Source organism: Stegodyphus dumicola, chromosome 12, assembly GCF_044657685.1.
Source record: "Stegodyphus dumicola isolate Sdum_Otavi_A_Nest chromosome 12, ASM4465768v1".
In the NCBI taxonomy this organism is placed as follows: domain Eukaryota; kingdom Metazoa; phylum Arthropoda; class Arachnida; order Araneae; family Eresidae; genus Stegodyphus; species Stegodyphus dumicola.
Genome location: NC_140779.1, coordinates 22,906,759 through 22,924,817, shown reverse-complemented (window position 1 = coordinate 22,924,817; position 18,059 = coordinate 22,906,759). Strand labels below are relative to the sequence as shown.

Sequence of the window (18,059 nt, the reverse complement as noted above, 5' to 3'; positions counted from 1 at the left end):
TGCAGAGATCATGTGAGCAGAGTTCCTGAAAAGACGAGAACCCGGTAACTAGGAAATACACTACCAAATATTGAAATATTATATATATATGTAATAATAAAATTCCATAGTCGAAAACACACTTAAAATTCTAACTGTATGTTCTTTTTCATTTTTAATGGCGATTGTCTCTTATTTGAAAGTACCTGGAAATAAATCCACACACCCGTAGTCAAGTTGTTTTTCCCGCCTTTTCTACACGTACAGTTATAGAACGTTCTGGAAATATTTAAAGCGAACTGCAATGGCTGACGAGGCTGACGTCATTTCTTGGAAGCTCCGCCTTTCCAGAGGCTATAAAAGGGACTCGCAAAAGAATATCGGGGTCTTTTCTTTAATGTAACGTTGCAGTAAACTTCATACAAAAAGTTATTAGTAATTCTTTTTTATTTACTCCGGAAATATGATTTTTGTAACTGCTATTTCTCTTGACCAATAATAAATGAATCCTGTTTTTTAAACTTATCGTCTGATAATTTAAACTACGACTACATCTATATTTCTTCACCAATCTATTTATTCCGGACAAAAGCTGGTACATCACATATATATAAGCTTTTCTTAAATTATATATATATATATATATATATATAGTAGTAGGTAGGAACATTGCAGCAACCTTGCTAAAAAGTTACCAGGAGCTGTAGCTCCACGAAATGTTGTAACATAGAACTACATAAACAATAAGAAATTTGGTAAAAACTGGAAAAACTGTATAAGCGCAATAAAACTGCCAAATTTTAGTGCTGGAAGACTTGCTAATGCACGAAAAAAATTAATGAATCTGACCGTTGAGTAATGTGAAATGTTAACTCACATGAAAAATAGATGGACGGAAAATATATATATATATATAAGGAAGTTACAAAAAACATGGATTATAAATGTCAATATATAAAATGCCTATACATAAAAAATTAAAATTAAAATTGCCAATATATAATATGCCAATACATAAAAATTAAAATCAAAATTAAAAAATATAATAAAGACACAAAAAGCATCAAAAACTAGCTACAAAAACAATAATTAAATAGCGGGAAAATGCTATATTAGCCCACTCGTACTCTCAGTTGGCTTTTCAAGGGAAAAAAAAACTGTTCTACGAAATAGGCTAAATACCATTACGCGTTTCGCCGAAACAGACCATTGAAGCTCTTGTTTAATGCGAAAAAAACTTTTACAGAAGTATATTAGTATTTCCGAAAAAATTCCTTTGGAATAAATCCTTTTTGGTAGCTCCACTGAGGGTGTTCCTAAAACATTGGCCTTGACTTTTATACCTTAAATATGATCGTAGACGTATAATATTAATTACAAAGTTACGTAAAAAAAGTACAGAATTTTACTTAATCAATTAAACTTTTCATGGAATTAAATTTAAAGAAAAGCAACAAATTTACATTTTTATATGGTCCCCGTACAGCAAAATTCTCCTCTAGCAAAAAGTGCCCCATACACGGGTACGGTCATGTACAAAATTTCAGCAAAATTTCAGCCTTTTATTATAAAAATTCGCAGATACGTTTTTCGAGACATAAGGTGATTTTGAAGCAGGAGAGATGAAAAATTATCAACGTCCTCGCCGGGACTCGAACCACGAACCTCTCGAATACGCGTTGAGCGTGCTGACTACTACACCACAAGGCATGCTAAGAAGGCGGGGAGAAATACCTTATACGTTTAAACAAAGTTGCTGAGGGGTTGATCATAAATTAGAATGTAAATGCTTACAGACACATTGCAGATGACGAGTTGAAGAAATGCATCATAAGCCTATAAAATATGGCTCTTATCTTTAATATTATTTACAAATTTACAAAATTATGCTTCCCGAAATCATATCCAGGCATAAAGTAGTAGTTTAAGTTCAGCATTTATGTATTTCATATCTCTGCAAATTTCGTGATAAAATGCCGAAATTTTATACATGACCTTATTAGCGTATGGGCCACATTCTCCTAATTGGGAATTTTTCAGTACGGGGGGGGGGCATAAAAATGTAAATTTTGTATTTCTTTAAATTTAATTCCTTGAAAATTCTAATTGATTTCATAAAATTCTGTACATATTTTTTAGCAATTTTGTAAGTTATATGTTTACAGTCATATTTAAGAAATAAAAGCCGAGGTGAGTGCTTTGGAGACGCTCTGTATACTGGAAATAGAAGAAATTCTGCACTGTAAAATACACAGAAATACAGGAAAACTTGTTTAGATTTACGATACACAAATATGGTATTCAAAGTTTTTATACCACAAAACCATGACCAGAGCCGTTCTTAGCGGGAGGGGGGCAGCGCATAAAAGTACGCGGGCGGTCAAAGTCAGGGTCGGCCGGACACTACTGATACCACGTCTAAATTTTTTAATTCATTTTAAGTACATGTCATATGTAAGTACTTTTTATACAATTTGTCATGTGTACGAATTTAGTGAGCATAAAATAAAAATTTTATTACCCATTGAGCATTTTTTGTTTTTAAATATGAGGGCGGCAACCTTAAGAAAGTACGCAGGCAGCCAGTGACTTAGGAACGGTTCTGACCATAATAAACGTGTTAACAGCAAAGTAGCATCTAATTATTAAACACTTGATTACCGAATCTAGAAACAGCAACTTTAGCTCAAAGGCAAATTCTATAAGAAACGTCTGAGCCAAAGGCAATTTCTGTGTCAACTTCAATGATGAAAACATGGATTCAATGAGGAAAACACGGACTAACATGGATAAACGCGGATTAAGAATCCTGGAGAACTTCAATGAGGAAAAAAGTGGATTAAAATATGTAAATTATATCGTGAAAAGGAATTGTTGGACGATTTTGAATGGATGCCTTATGATGTTAAGCACGAAGCTGTTTTCATGACGTAACAGACAATGCTAAAAAATGGCAGAAATGAATAACATAGCATATTTAATCTAAACAGCCCAAATTAGGGATTTTAAAATCCATCTGATGAAATGACGGTTTTAATTCAAATTCCGGAGCATGGAGAGGTAAAATGGCAGTTTTAATTCAAAAAGGAATTCAGCCTGCCCACAAAATATGAAAAGAACAATGACATGAACTAGTGAAATTTATGATACACCGAAAAATCAACCATCTACCATATTCAAAATATTTCGACTCAATCCGTGTTAAAATAAGAAAATCTTCAAGTTGCAAACTATATATGGTCATACTCCTTTTGGCTGTCTTGAACATCACGACAACACCACTTAATCGGGACCCTTTTGAAGATGAAGCGAGCGGGATACAAACCATCGGTTTTTATCGCATAAATTTCAATCTCGTGAAGCCTCTCTGCACCAGCAGAACGGTTGATTTGAGTTCCTGTAACAAATTGAGGTTCTATTCACGGTTTCTTCGCGCCGACAATGACATAAATGGTCTGTAGACGCACTTGTGGCTCTTAGCCGCTCTACCAACTGTTTCACAGTTTCAAAAGCAGTTCCAAGTTTTTTATGTGATACTTTGACAGAGATTCAGATCTTGGATCACTTCTATGCGTGTCTGTTCCACCTTCAATTCTACGAACCAATCGCTACACTTTCTCTTCACTTCAATGATGACTGAGCCTAACTAATGAAGATCATTCTCAGAAACCGCATTAACTTGTAAATAGCACTACACACCCGATCTAATTTGCATACTTCATGCGCTAATTTATGCGCAGAAGTCCAAATTTGCGTTCATTTGCAGATAATTCAAATAAATAATTACGCTACTGGGCACTGATTGAAAATGCAAATCAATAAACTCTTTTTTTTTTTTTTTTTTTTTTTAAGTTCAAAGGGGCTTTATACCTGAAGGACTATTGTTTTCGTTTTGCGATTTTGCGTTGAAGCACTATAAATATCCGTTTCACTTTTCAAACTGTTGCCACCCAATGTTAGAGTCCTGAATTATATTGGAAGAAATTAAATAATGAAAAACCTGAATAAATATATGTATATTTCTCGCATTGTGATAAACAACGGTACATAAAGCCATCGAATTTTGAATGACGTAATCCTCCTACGAATATGGGTATGTGGAAGACCATATTTGAAATTTGAAATTTGGAATTTATTTTATTATCGATTTCATACTTAGTAAAACTTTAACGAATTTTTGATTAACAAACTCAACGATTTCAAAGCCAGCGATGGCAACACGAGGGGAAACCTTTTTATCTCCAACGCGCGGAACTGTGTTTCGGAAATTCTAAAGGTAGGCTCATTTTAAAATTATTTTCCAACATTGCTGTTGAACTGAATTTTATGGTTTAAGTGCAAAGAACATGATATTAAATAAATAAAGGTAGCACACAAAACGTTAAAAATCTCCCCTTTAAACGTAATTTAAAATCTGAAACTTTGGGGGGGGGGGTATGTGTGTGTAAAGATTACCATTTAATTCTGACAAGCAGTGTATATACGCCTCGTGTCTACAAATGGTCTTACCTAGCTTTCTTTTTTGAAATTGTAGGTTGTAGGCGCATGCTTCCAAATATAAAAATCTTTATGCATAGCACATATTCATGTTTTTGAACTTTTAGGTGTTTAAAAAAATATATACTCAGTAAAAAGAAAAAGTCACATTTTACACGCTACCCTTTTATTTGTAATGACCTTATTAATATATAGGCCATATTTTGCTAATTGAGAATTTTTCCGTAAGGACATATTAAATTTGAAGTTTTGTATTTTTTTAAAATTTAATTCCCTTAAGGATACAAATTAAATCTTTTTGGTTAGGTAACGTGCTTTTTGGACACAATGCATCATCAACTAATAATACTCTTTTGTAAATGATATCTACTTTTGTAACCAGTAGATAATTAATTTATATATCGGTTCACTAATGCAGAACACAATTTCTAACTACCATAAAGACTAAAGTTTTTAGAAAAGAAAATGAAAAAATTCTAAGTCTTACTGAACAGTCTACGTGGATTCAAAATAGATCCTAAGCAGATAGCTCAATTTATCCTCCATTAAAAATGTTTCGGAATATCCTTAAAATATTATGCATAGGAAAGATTAATAAGTGCCAAAATTTATGGCAACAGCTAACAGCCCCTAAACATACGCATAATATCCGACGTACTATGAAAGAATAACATTACATCGACGTTCCGATAAAAGGATATGCATACGTTTTGCATAACATCAAAAATTAAAAATTCAGAGCATTCCTAATTATTACAAAAATTTAATATCCTGATATACACTACTGTATTTCTTATTGCGTTCCGTATAAAACTGCAAAACACTTTTCAATGTGGAAAACATTATGAATAATTAACGTAAAAAGTAAAACCCATTTTTAAATTTAAGCTTAAAAATAAATAAAGAAAAATAATTCAAGAAAAATAAATGCAATATTTTATAGAACGCGACTTCGAATCGCAAAAATTGGAACACAGTAGGGCAAGGTTTTTATTAATTTAGTAAACATTCTTCACTCAAAAGATGCTTCTAACTGATAATTTAATGCGCCATTTTGGTATTTCATTAAACAAAGAGAACTGTATATTTAATACTGAAGCTTTGCTTTATATCTGAAGTACAGAAACTATATTTATTTAAACTCAGATTAGTTAAACACAAAAACCTACGTAGCGTTTTTAGCATTTTTTCTTTAAATGGACAGGATATTACACAAACATTGTAACTAGCACAGATCATAAAAAAGGAAGATCATAAACACTACGTTACCAAGTCACGCGTTGAGAACAACACAGCAAGGATAAAACAACTCACCTGAAATAAAAAAATAAAAAAAGAATAAGAAATGCGTTAAGAAAAAAATTGCTAATTGCACACTTGCAAAACAGTATGAAAATACATAAAACATATACGAATCAAACATAAAAACAGAATTTTATTTTCATTTCAACAATAAAACGCCTCCCCGTATAGATGGTAAAAGAAAATGAAAAACGAAAAACACGATTAAAGACGCGACATAATGACCACCCATTCCTCTTTATGTCTTCTCCAAAGACCCGGATGTTCTCGTTTCAAGCAGTCAATCAGGCGAAGAATAAAAAAAGGAAAGAAAAAAAAAACTCAAGACTTGCGGGAGAGAGAAGAAACGTGCAGAATAAAAAAAAAAAAAAATAATAAATAAATAAAAGTTTGAGAAAATCGACATATGCCACAACAACGACCATTTGTATCAAAAACGACAAAAGTTACCGCAAGGAAAAAAGGGAAAAAACCTTATCCTATACATTATTCCACCTAGCATGCAGCCGCACCACACGGAAAAACATTTTTACTAATTAGTTTCACTAGTGTGGCAACAGCTCCATGGCCAATTTGTCACATGTCGGCCGTAAATATGGCGACAGTCGATTCCGAACCCGTTGCCATGGGAGTCAGACACGGTGCCGCCCTACGGAGAAAGCCACTACGCGTAGTTCTATTGTTGGGTGGGGTGTTCGAAACATAGAAGTTGCGTTCTCTCGCGAATCCGCTGAAAATTCGATTGATGTTGGGCTAGTAAAGTTTCATGACGTTATGTAAGTCATATACATTTCCCTATTTCAGAAAGGAAAAGTAAGGGGAGAAAAAAGTCTGAAAGCTTTCAGAATTTACATTACGCCCAAAGGGGGTGTTCGTTTAACGTTTTGTATGTTACCTTTACTTATTAAATATCATGTTCTTCACATTAAAACCATAAAACTCAATTCAGCACCAAAATCGCAAAATAAATTTAAAATGACCATACCTTTAGAATTTTCGATACACAGTCTCGCGCCCTGGAGATAAAAATGTTTGTTTTCACCGTACAGTGTTGCCATTCCTCGCTTTGAAATCGCTGAATTTATTAATCAAAAATTTTTTAATGTCTAACAAAATATAAATAGGATAAAACAAATTCCAAATTAGGGCTTCCAGATGCCAATATTCAGTGGAGGATTACGCTATTTCAAATTGGATGGCTCTAGGTACCGCTGCTTTATCACAATGCGAGAAACATACATACATTTATGCAGATTCGTCATTATTTAATTTCTTTAAATATAATACAGGGCGATAATATTTGGTGACAACAGTTTGAAAAGTGAATCAACGTAGAAAATAAATCAACGCAAAATGCCAAAACCAAATTAATTGCCTTTTTGGGCTTTGGGCTACAAAACACTGCAAATGCAGATGTATCAGATACAAGGATTTCGCGCTAACTTATTATCCAAAAAAGGGAAATTCAATTTTTGCCTGGTACTGATTTTAATTCTGAAAGGCACGTGCATTTCAAAATCACAACACAGCCTTCGTTCTTCAGAAGCACCTTCGGTTGTTTAGAATACGAAAATAATCATGTGATTTGTTTCATGAACTATAAGTCCTCTCTTTTGGAGTCAATACTATAAGTCCTTTCTTGGAGTCAATCTAACAAGCGTCAAAACTTCACAATATTCTATCCTAATTATGATTGATAACAAGTCTTTTTTTAAATGTAAAGGAATTTTTAGAGTTGGAAAAACTGACCTCGTGGCTAATTCGGTAACTTTAAAAATGTTCATTTAATTTACTCTATACAGAAAATTCATGACTTCCAATAAATTAGCTTATTGCGTGCATATTTAAATTAAAAAGTAATCACACTTTAACGACTTATTGCATTTTATTTATTGGAATCTCTCAGACAAGTTAAGAAACAATTATATACGCCTTTATCCAGAATTAAAATTATGTTATGGCAAAGAACATTTCCGAAAAAATGAATATATTTTCTTTCATAAAAAAAACTGTCGTGGACGCTACATGACCTCCATGAAAGGCTTATTAAACTGTATACACTTTTTCCTGCATTTTGTTAGCACAAAAGGGCTTATAATTTTGGCATTTTGCGTTGAAAACTTTATATGTCGATTCACCTTTCAAACATATTACCGACCTTCAAGGCAAGTTGGAAACGACACAAAAAATTGCAAATTTTGAAATTAAGTATCCCAGTCAGTTTTTGTCGTAAGGCACTCATATCCGTAAAAACTACAAATTTTATACCAAGAGATACTGCAGTTTCAATAAATAAATACTTAAAAAAGTCTGAAAACTTTCAGATTCCATATTACGCCCAAAGGCGTTTTTTTCCTTTACACACACATACCCGTTTCGAGAGCATTAGATAACGCTCCTTTGAGCTAAAAATACTTAACCCCTTAACTGCCGCGGGCGTATATATACGCCTTGCTCAGCCGATGCGTTAACTGCCCCAGGCGTATATATACGTCCTTCCAAACTGCTATCATTTGCTTTGCGTTGCTACACCTAAAATTATTCGCAAAGTCAACGCATCGGCTGCGCATCTGGGGCAGTTAACGCATCGGCTGAGCAAGGCGTATATATACGCCCGGGGCAGTTAAGGGGTTAACCAGTTACTATGATTGACGAGTATACTCGTCATGGAGAAGCGGCACGGTTTTGTGTATTGACGAGTATACTCGTCATGCGTATAATGAAATGGAAAGATAAGAGGGACGTTTATTTAGTAAGTACTGTACATAATGACAACGTAATGGAAACAGAGAAAAGAAAAATAACCGGAGAAAAAGAAACCGGAGCTAGTGATTGATTATAATAAAAAATGGGTGGAGTGGATATGAGCGATGGAATTATCATAGCGTACTCCACAGCAAGAAAACGACTCAAAAAGTACTACAAAAAGATATTTCTCCTTTTCTTAGACATCCTGTGTCTGAATGCATTCATATTATATAAAAAAAATAATGGAACATAATCGCGTATCAACGTTTTGCTCAAATTTATTGAAGACACTTTTGCGACGTATCCAATCGAAAGAAATCGACGCAAACTAGGCCATTTAGACCTAATATAAGCCATTTAGGCGGGAATCATGTTCCGGATTGTATACTCGGAACATAAAAAAAAACCCTACGCGAAGGTGTTCGCATTGCTAGAAACGTAGGATCAGGAAGGAATCGCGTTACTGGTATTCGATTTGCAAAGTCCCATTGTGAATAGTAACCCCGTTTCGCTGAATATCACTCCACAGCAGGAATTTAAGTTCTTAGTTTTATATGTATAATATTGAATTTAATTTATTGCGTTATTAGTTTAATATGTATGTAATATATGTTTATGTTAACCAAATAAGTAAATATTAGTAACAAAAGTTTCAATTTTATAAAATAAACCCATCTTTTTTCATCCAATATCTTACCAGCGAAACTCACTCTTAACGAGAGCGCCACAGTTAACTGGTTAACAATCGTTCATCTTTAGATTTTCACACAGACATTCTCGCAAGTTGCAGACAAAAATGCTTTATTTCGTACAGTGTTGCCAAAAGACTTCAAATATAACAAGAAGAATTAAACAGCAACCAATGTTCACAGAAATCAGGCAATTTTGAAACAAAGAGAACACATGTGAATATCGTTATTTCAGCTCTTAAATTCATTGATGCTTTTTTAAGGTTTACTATCATATGCCATAAAGGATTCCGTGTGATACGGCCATGTTTTAAAATACCGTTGATCACACATCTTTACCACCACTATTTACATCGAAAAAATATGAAATCGTGACTACATCAGCCAGCAAGCGATCTCCCGCGACGGCAATAAAGTCTCGCCATCTCGACATCTACCAAGCGCAGAGGAACGCGTCGTTTAATTAAGCAACGACGAAATTCTGGACGAGATGCAAGCACTACTGGCGGAGTAAATTTTCCGCAGGGTTAAATTATGATTACGTTTTGCAGCAAAGTCTGCTAGCGTAATTACACAACATGGGGCGTGTCTGTCGTTGATTTGACTCGCGCACGTTTTCCTATGGTCTCGAATACATGACCATTCTTGTCGGAAACATTAACAAAAATAATTTCTCCATCAAAACTGCACAATCGGTAATAAAAAGACAAATATTTAGCATGAGTCTTCTCCGTAAAATTTAAAGAAGGCGATTACAAAAAGGATCACGAGACTATATAAAAATGATAATGCGTATTACTTCCTGCAATATAAAAGAAATATTATATGATTTGATAAAAGTATCCAGATGGCACCCGAACATCATCACTATAGTAATTTTATCACAAGCATACGCATCGAAATTCGAGGGGCGGTTTTGAGTTTAAACGGCTAAGTTCATAAAAATTTCGGAGCTTTAAATTTAACTAACAGCTTTGTAGATATATATATATATATTATTTATATATATATATATATTTGTAATAATAAAACTCCATAATCAAGAATACACTTAAAATTCTAACTGTATGTTCTTTTTATTTTTAATGGCTACGTTCTCTTATTTAAAAGTACGTGGAATTAAATCCACAGCCCCGTAGTCAAGTTGTTTTTCCCGCCTTTTCTACACGTACAGTTATAAAATGTTCTGGAGATATTTAAAGCGAACTGGATTGGCTGACGAGGCTGACGTCATTTCTTTGAAGCTCCGCCTTTCCAGAGGCTATAAAAGGACTCGCAAAAGAATATCGGGGGCTTTTTTTAAATGTCACGATGCAGTAAACTTCATACAAAAAGTTATTAGTAATTCTTTTTATTTACTCCGGATATCTGATTTTGTAACAGCTATTTCTCCTGAATAATGATAAATGGATCCTGTTTTTTAAACTTATCATCTGATAATTTAAGCTACGACTACAATTTATGATTCTTCACGAATCTTTTATTCTGGACAAAAGCTGGTACATCACACACACATATATATATATATATAATTTACTTTGTCTTTTCCTTGCTTTTGGGAAGGGCCAGAATTTTCGGGTGACCTATTATAATTATAATTAAACTACGTTGAAATGGTTCATCGACTGATTTCAGATAGAGAAAAGCAAGGATTTTTGTAGAAGAGAGAATTCAATTAATTTCAAAGTTCCTCCCTGATGAAGTGACATTCAGGTTGATTGAATTCCTCTTCTGTTTTTGTTCCTTTTTTCTTTACATTTCATTAATTTTTTGAAGTGGGGTTTTGCTTGTTTGAAATGTTTTGGTTTTAACATTTTAAAGTTCTTTTTTTGCATTTATATGATGATTTGAAATTTATTAATTATGAATTTCAATTTCTGGTCTTTGTGAAATGTTAGTTCTAAATTTCTTACTTTTGTCTTTAATGATTATTTTTCTGCAACTTAATGCGCGAAAATACTGGGCTGTGTCTGTGTTTTGTTTTCAAAAGAATTGTTTTATAATTATGTATATATAATTACAAAACTTTCCTTTAAAGAGCATAATATAATATTTTCGCGCCTTAAGCTGCTGAAAAATTATTAGTAAAGACATAAAATAAAAAAAAAATTAGATCCAATTTTCCACAAAGACCAAAAATTTTAATTTATAAGTAATAAATTTCAAATAATCCTATAAATGGGGGGAAAATGTTAAAAAAACAAAGCACTTCAAACAAGCAATACTCCAATTCAAAAAATCAATGAAATTTAAAGAAAAAAGAACAAAATAGAAGAGGAATTAATCAACTTCAATGCCACTGCGTCAGGAGGAGGAACACTGAAATCAATTGAAATCTCTCTCTTACATAATTTTTATTTATTTATTTATTTATATTTTTTTTATTAAATCCAGAATTAGCCGATGAACCATTTCAATGTATTTTAATTATAGAAAATTCTAGCCCCTCTCCAAAGCAAGGAAAAACAAAGCAACTTCTAACGAAAATTTTTTACTTTTAAATAAAGGCAACTAACTCTATTCAAAGAATTGAAAACGTAAGTGAAATAATAAAATACTTTAGAGGAAAATTCAAATCAAAATTTTACTTTTAAACAAAGAGAACTTTATCCAAAGAATTCAAAAGGTTAAGTGAAATTATAAAACTTTAGTGAAAAGACTTAATCCAAACGGAATTGAAATATTGCGCTACGTATCTCGCTACTGCTTATGCCATCTTTCCTTTGTTAGAAAGTTATGACGTAGAAAGCATAAATTTCATCGCACTTAGTTTAAATCATTATGGAATATGTAATTTGGAGAAGTTAGTCTGAAATCTGCCATTCGAATGAAATAAAGATATGCAAATAAAAGATAAATCATTTTTGTGTCATAATTGGATTCAGCTTTATCACTCTGCTACAGAAATGCCTGCCATATTATCACACACACACACACATATATATATACACACACACACATATATATATACACACACACACATATATATATATGTGTGTGTGTGTGTGTGTGTGTGTGATGTACCAGCTTTTGTCCGGAATAAATAGAATGGTGAAGAATCATAAATGTAGTCGTAGCTTAAATTATCAGACGATAAGTTTAAAAAACAGGATCCATTTATTATTGGTCAGGAGAAATAGCAGTTACAAAATCACATCTCCGGAGTAAATAAAAAAGAATTACTAATAGCTTTTTGTATGAAGTTTACTGCATCGTTATATTTAAGAAAAAGGCCCCCGATATTCCTCTGCGAGTCCTTTTATAGCCTCTGTAAAGGGGGAGCTTCAAAGAAATGACGTCAGCCAATCCAGTTCGCTTTAAATATTTTCAGAACACTCTATAACTGTACGTGTAGAAAAATGGAGGAAAACAACTTGACTACGGGGCTGTGGATTTAATTCCACGTTCTTTCAAATAAGAGACCGTCGCCATTAAAAATGAAAAGAAATTATAGTTAGAATTTTAAGTGTATTCTTGACTATGGAATTTTATTATTACAAATATATACATAAAAGAAAGAAGGACTATTTAAGAATACTGCTTCTAGGCTGCAATGATTTAATTAAACATAATCAAACGCATGAAATAGAAATACGCCTATCTAAAATTCCAATAACGCAAAAATTAAGAATGCCAATAAAGAGAACTAAAAAATACAATGTGAAGGCTACATAAATTCCAATCTACAAAGCACTAACAGGAAAATGAAGAAAGTAAAAATTAATAAAATTTATAAGGTATTTCTCCATCGCCTTCTTAGCATGCCTTCGTGGTGTAACGATTTACACACTCGGCGCATATTCCATAGGTCCGTGGTTCAAGTCCCGGCGCTTCGAAATAACCTGATGTCTCTACAAATTAATTTAAGAAAACCAAAAGGTAAAATGAAAATTATATTTTATGAAAACCGAAAAGGTAAAATTAAAATTTTGAAAAGAAATTTGAAATATTGTGAATGAAAAAGTGATAGACGGAAGAAATTGCCTTGAATGAAAAAGTGACAGATGGAAGAATCAGCGAATAGTTGTGGAAAAGCAAATTAAATTGAGATAAGAACGTTTTGAAACTAGTAGCCCTTCTGGGTTACAGCCTCTTTGGGCTAATAAAAATTCTCGTCCTTTCCTCATAAATGTTATTTCATTTCATGCAATTCATTTGCGCAACCGGTAGCTGTCAACATATTACCGATAGCTGTCAAGAAAAGTGGGCAGGTTTTTGGTTTGACATTTAAGTCAAACCAAAAATCAATTTAAAGTTCCTCAGCTGCAGACAAGTTAACTACGTCAGCACTTTTAAAATGAACTGGCAGAATTAATTAAATATATTTAAAGTGACAACTAACAAAGGTGCGAAAATTTTCATTCTTCGCGGAATGTAAAAATACTCGTTTCAGTGTTCCAACTCATAGTAAAACTAGCATTTAAGGCAGCACACCTTAGCAACAGGTTTTTTTTTCCTCCTTCAAACGAACTTCATGATTCAGCGGCGGGCGACACGAACAAAAGAATACCGCCAAATCCAATTACGTAAATCCCAAGACATACCACACACAACAGCATGTTACCCGGCGTATTTTTACAATCACAGGCGCAGAATCACATATACAAGCGCACACAAGACAAGCCTAACAACAAAGAGAAGACAAAATACCACTTAGATGCCGGCATGAAAGTAATATGACTTCTATTTCCCCACCGAGGGAGTGTCCCAAGGGGTAGGGGGTTCGACCCCATCTTCATTCCGATCCTATCATCTAGGAGAGAGTATGGATGGATGGATGGATCTGATGACAGACCCTTATAGAGACTTGTTGAAAAGAAGGGTGGAACGGAAAGGAGGATACATTAAAAGTTGTCTTTTGCGGGAGAGAGCGGCAGTATCATATAACGGATACATGCCCAGAGAATACGATGGCGATGCGGTGATGCACACGATAAAATAAATGAGTTCCTTCCTCGGTTAGGGTTTCTTTAGATGACGCATAAAGGTAAATGGACTTTATGCATAATCACACGTACTCCGACTGAAACTCGAATACTTAATTTTATGCAATAATAGAAATGGTAGTTATGATAAAGCACATAACTACTATGAACGAGATTTCCATTTAAGACTATGACTTACAATCAAGTTTAAATTTTAAATCAGCTACATGAGGTCAGACAAAAGGAAACACAAACTAAGAATTCCAATCTCTACATATAATAAAAGAAAGAGTCTGTCTGTGCATGTGTCTTTCGTTCGCGCTTGCGCGTAAGCTAATAGACCCATGGTTACGAAATTTGGTACGTAGGTGCATCTAGACAAGAGCCAGTGCACCTCGAAGAGATTTTTTTCGAAATTCGAATTGGAATTTTTTTAATTTTAGATTTTGTGACGAAACCGCGTCATTTTGACATACAATGGGCTATAGGAAAGCGAGATTTTACTCTACACACTCCCTTTTCACTTCGTCATGAATCGTAGGCACTTAGCTATTTTACGAACTTAAAATAAATTTCGTGTTTCAATAAATGGATTAAATACGAATTTATTTAACAAAGGGAACTTAACACCTTTTCAACGGGATTTTTTTTCTAAAAAGTTTATTTTTAAAAATGTATAGCTTGTTTTTCTTTGATTTTTGGACACGTTAAACTTTCATCCTTGCCACTGCTTTTACAAAAAGAATTTTGGAAAAATGATGATATTTCGTATTTTTAAAAAATTTTTAAATGAAGCTTCCAAGTACACTTCTCCCATCTTTAAAAACGTGATTTTGGCAACAATTTTCCTGTCTTATTGTTGTTGATAGATTTTTGATGAAATCGCATCATTTTGAATAGTTTCATTCTTTGAGAAATATGGGTTTGGCAACAATTTTTCATCGTATTTCTTATGTCATTGTTTTTAAGAGATTGGAATATTTTATTGTCATTTATATATATATATATATATGTAATACATTTTTATTGGTGTGTGAGTTTGGTGTATTTAATTATGGCAAAGCACGCTAGGGCTATCTGCCTTAGAGGAGGGATGCCTTCACGGAGGACTTTCTAAGGGAAACTGGCTCGTATACACGTTATGCATGGGGAAAACCACGAAAACACCCATGCAGCTAGCCCGTTCGCGGGATTCGAACCTCGGACCGAACTACCAGTGTTCAGCGACTTTACCGCTTAGAAAATGTAGGATAAACCTTACAAGCTTTTAGATTTTATATTATGCCCAAAGGCATAAGGGCGTGTTTTTTTTTAGTAGAAATTTCATTTTCTACTGGATATTTAAAAATACATGCATTTGGAAACAATCATGCAAAAGAAAGACATATATTATGTGATGTACCAGCTTTAGTCGTAGCTTAAATTATCAGACGATAGTTTTAAAATATAGGATCCATTTATTATTATTCAGGAGAAATAGCAGTTACAAAATCAGATATCCAGAGTAAATAAAAAGAATTACTAATAACTTTTTGTATGAAGTTTACTGCATCGTGACATTTAAGAAAAAGCTCCCGATATTATTTTGCGAGTCTTTTTATATCCTCTGGAAAGGCGGAGCTTCCAAGAAATGACGTCAGCCATTCCAGTTCGCTTTAAATATCTCGAGAACATTCTATAACTGTACGTGTAGAAAAGGCGGGAAAAACAACTTGACTACGGGGCTGTGGATTTAATTCCACGTACTTTCAAATAAGAGAACGTCGCCATTAAAAATGAAAAAGAACATAAAATTAGAATTTTAAGTGTATTCTTGACTATGGAATTGTATTATTACATATATATATGTGTAATTTGTACTCATTATTTAAAATTAACGTAATTTTTGATTTCTTAAATTCAAGACATCTGTTTAAGATTCTACATCCATATATTAAATAAAATATATTTCTTAAGGTTGAATTTCAACTTAATTCAAAAGAGAACGAGAAATGGAGCAAAATAAATAAAATGTACAGAACGCGTTTAGAACATCAGACCACACGTTCTCGTAAGACAATAAAAGGATACTGAATCATGCGCCAAAGAAAAGAAAGAATGGGAAAAGAAGTTTTGTTAAAACAAAAAAGAACGAAATACCAAACGCGCCTGTTAAAGAAAAAATGAATGAGAAAGGAATCAAGAAATAAATCTTTTACAGAGTAAACAAGTATTAAAATTTGGATCATTAAGAAATCATTTTTAAGGCTGTGAAAGCATTCAGGAAATTTAATTCACGAAATGAAGATAGGTTTGGTTTATTCATTTACGGCAAAGCACTCGAGGACTATCTGCCGAAAGGGAGGGATGCCTTCGTGGAGGTCTTTCTACGGAGAACTGGATGGTATACACGTTACATATAGGGAATACCACGAAAACGTCCGTTTGCGGGACTTCAACCTCGGACCGAACTACCAGTGTTCAGCGACTTTATTGCTGGTAGGCCCACTAATTTTTTTTTTTTTTTTTTTTTTTTTTAATTTTATTCTTTGAATAATTTTGACAGCAGAGACATGGAAAGTATAAATTTTCAAAGCAATACTGATAATTCATATTTTTTTATAAATATACATTTCATGTTTCTTGATGTGAATTTCAAGATCCGCCTTACTTGACTAATGTAAGCCATACTAATAAGAAATAATCCAAATATTTCAGAAATTCATATCTGGATAGGATCTTCAAAGACCGAACTACGCACTTTATTAGTGAATTCGCAGAGCTAAGAAAAAAACCAGTGCAAATTACGTGTAATTTTGCAGCTAATCGAATCAGAGAACAAAATAACTAATAAATCGCTTCGGGGGAAAAAAAAAAAATTAAGAAAACATGAAACAATTCAACTGAACTCAAAATATGAAATAACGCCGCAGAATACTACCGATTGCTAAACTCATACTAAGATCAAAATTAGTTACGTGAACTAGCTAAAAGATCAAAATTAGTAACGTGGATCTGAAGCAGGCAGAACACGCTCTGATTTCACCCTCCGAAACCTTCCTTTAAATACTTCCCTCATCCTATCTCATCTAAATATCACGCGCGCTGGAAATTTACATTCTGGCAGGGAAATGAAACGAGGCTTGATGGAAAAGTAATGTGACTTGAAATACCGGGTTAGGATGTGATAAAATGAACCATACAAGGTAATAAATATCTCAGAACATAACAAATGAAAAATAAATAAATAAAAATAAAAAATAAAGAAAGAAAAGAAAATCTGGAAGGTTTCAGATTTTAAATTACATCCAAAGGGGCGTTTTTTTTAACGTTTTGAGTGTTACCTATATTTATTAAATATCATGTTCATTGCACTTAAACCATAAAATTCACTTCAAGAGCAACATCGCAAAATAATTTTAAATTTAGCCTATCTTTAGAATATTCGATACACAGTCTTACCAGCGGGAGATAAAAATGTTTTTTCTGTACAATGTTGCCATTGCTCGTTTTGAAATCCTTGAGTTTGTTAATCAAAAATGCGTTAAAGTTTTACGAAATATGAAATCGATCATAAAACAAATTTCAAATTTGTGCTTCCAGATGCCCCTTTTCGCAGTAGGATTATGTTATTCAAAATTGGATGGCTCTAGGTACCGTTGTTTTATCACAATACGAGAAACATACATACATTTATACAGATTCTTCATGTTTTAATTTCCTCAAATATAGTACAGGGCGATAATATTTGATGGCAACAATTTGAAAAGTGAAACGAACATTCAGAGTGATTCGACGCAAAATCGCTAAACGAAAACAATAGTCTCTCACGGACAAAACTCCCTTTGGACTAATAAACTTTCGAATAGTTAAAAATTCAACAATTGTTTTTGATCCAACTACGCTTATCAAAAACTACTCAAAAACTTCATTTAAAGGT

General features: G+C 33.2%; 1 protein-coding gene across 9 annotated transcripts in view; it reads right to left on the bottom strand.

Annotated features, from left to right (window-relative positions):
• The window catches only part of LOC118198476 (plexin-A2-like), a 1,098,378-nt gene that overhangs the window by 373,402 nt on the left and 706,917 nt on the right, over positions 1-18,059 (bottom strand). For 4 of the 9 annotated variants that reach the window (XM_085827537.1, XM_085827535.1, XM_085827543.1 and 1 more), the window contains one exon: positions 5,746-5,790. The exons of the other annotated variants lie outside the window; for them this stretch is intronic. The gene's annotated coding sequence lies outside the window, so the exon portion shown is untranslated. The remainder of the gene's footprint in view (positions 1-5,745; positions 5,791-18,059) is intronic. 9 annotated transcript variants of the gene reach the window in all.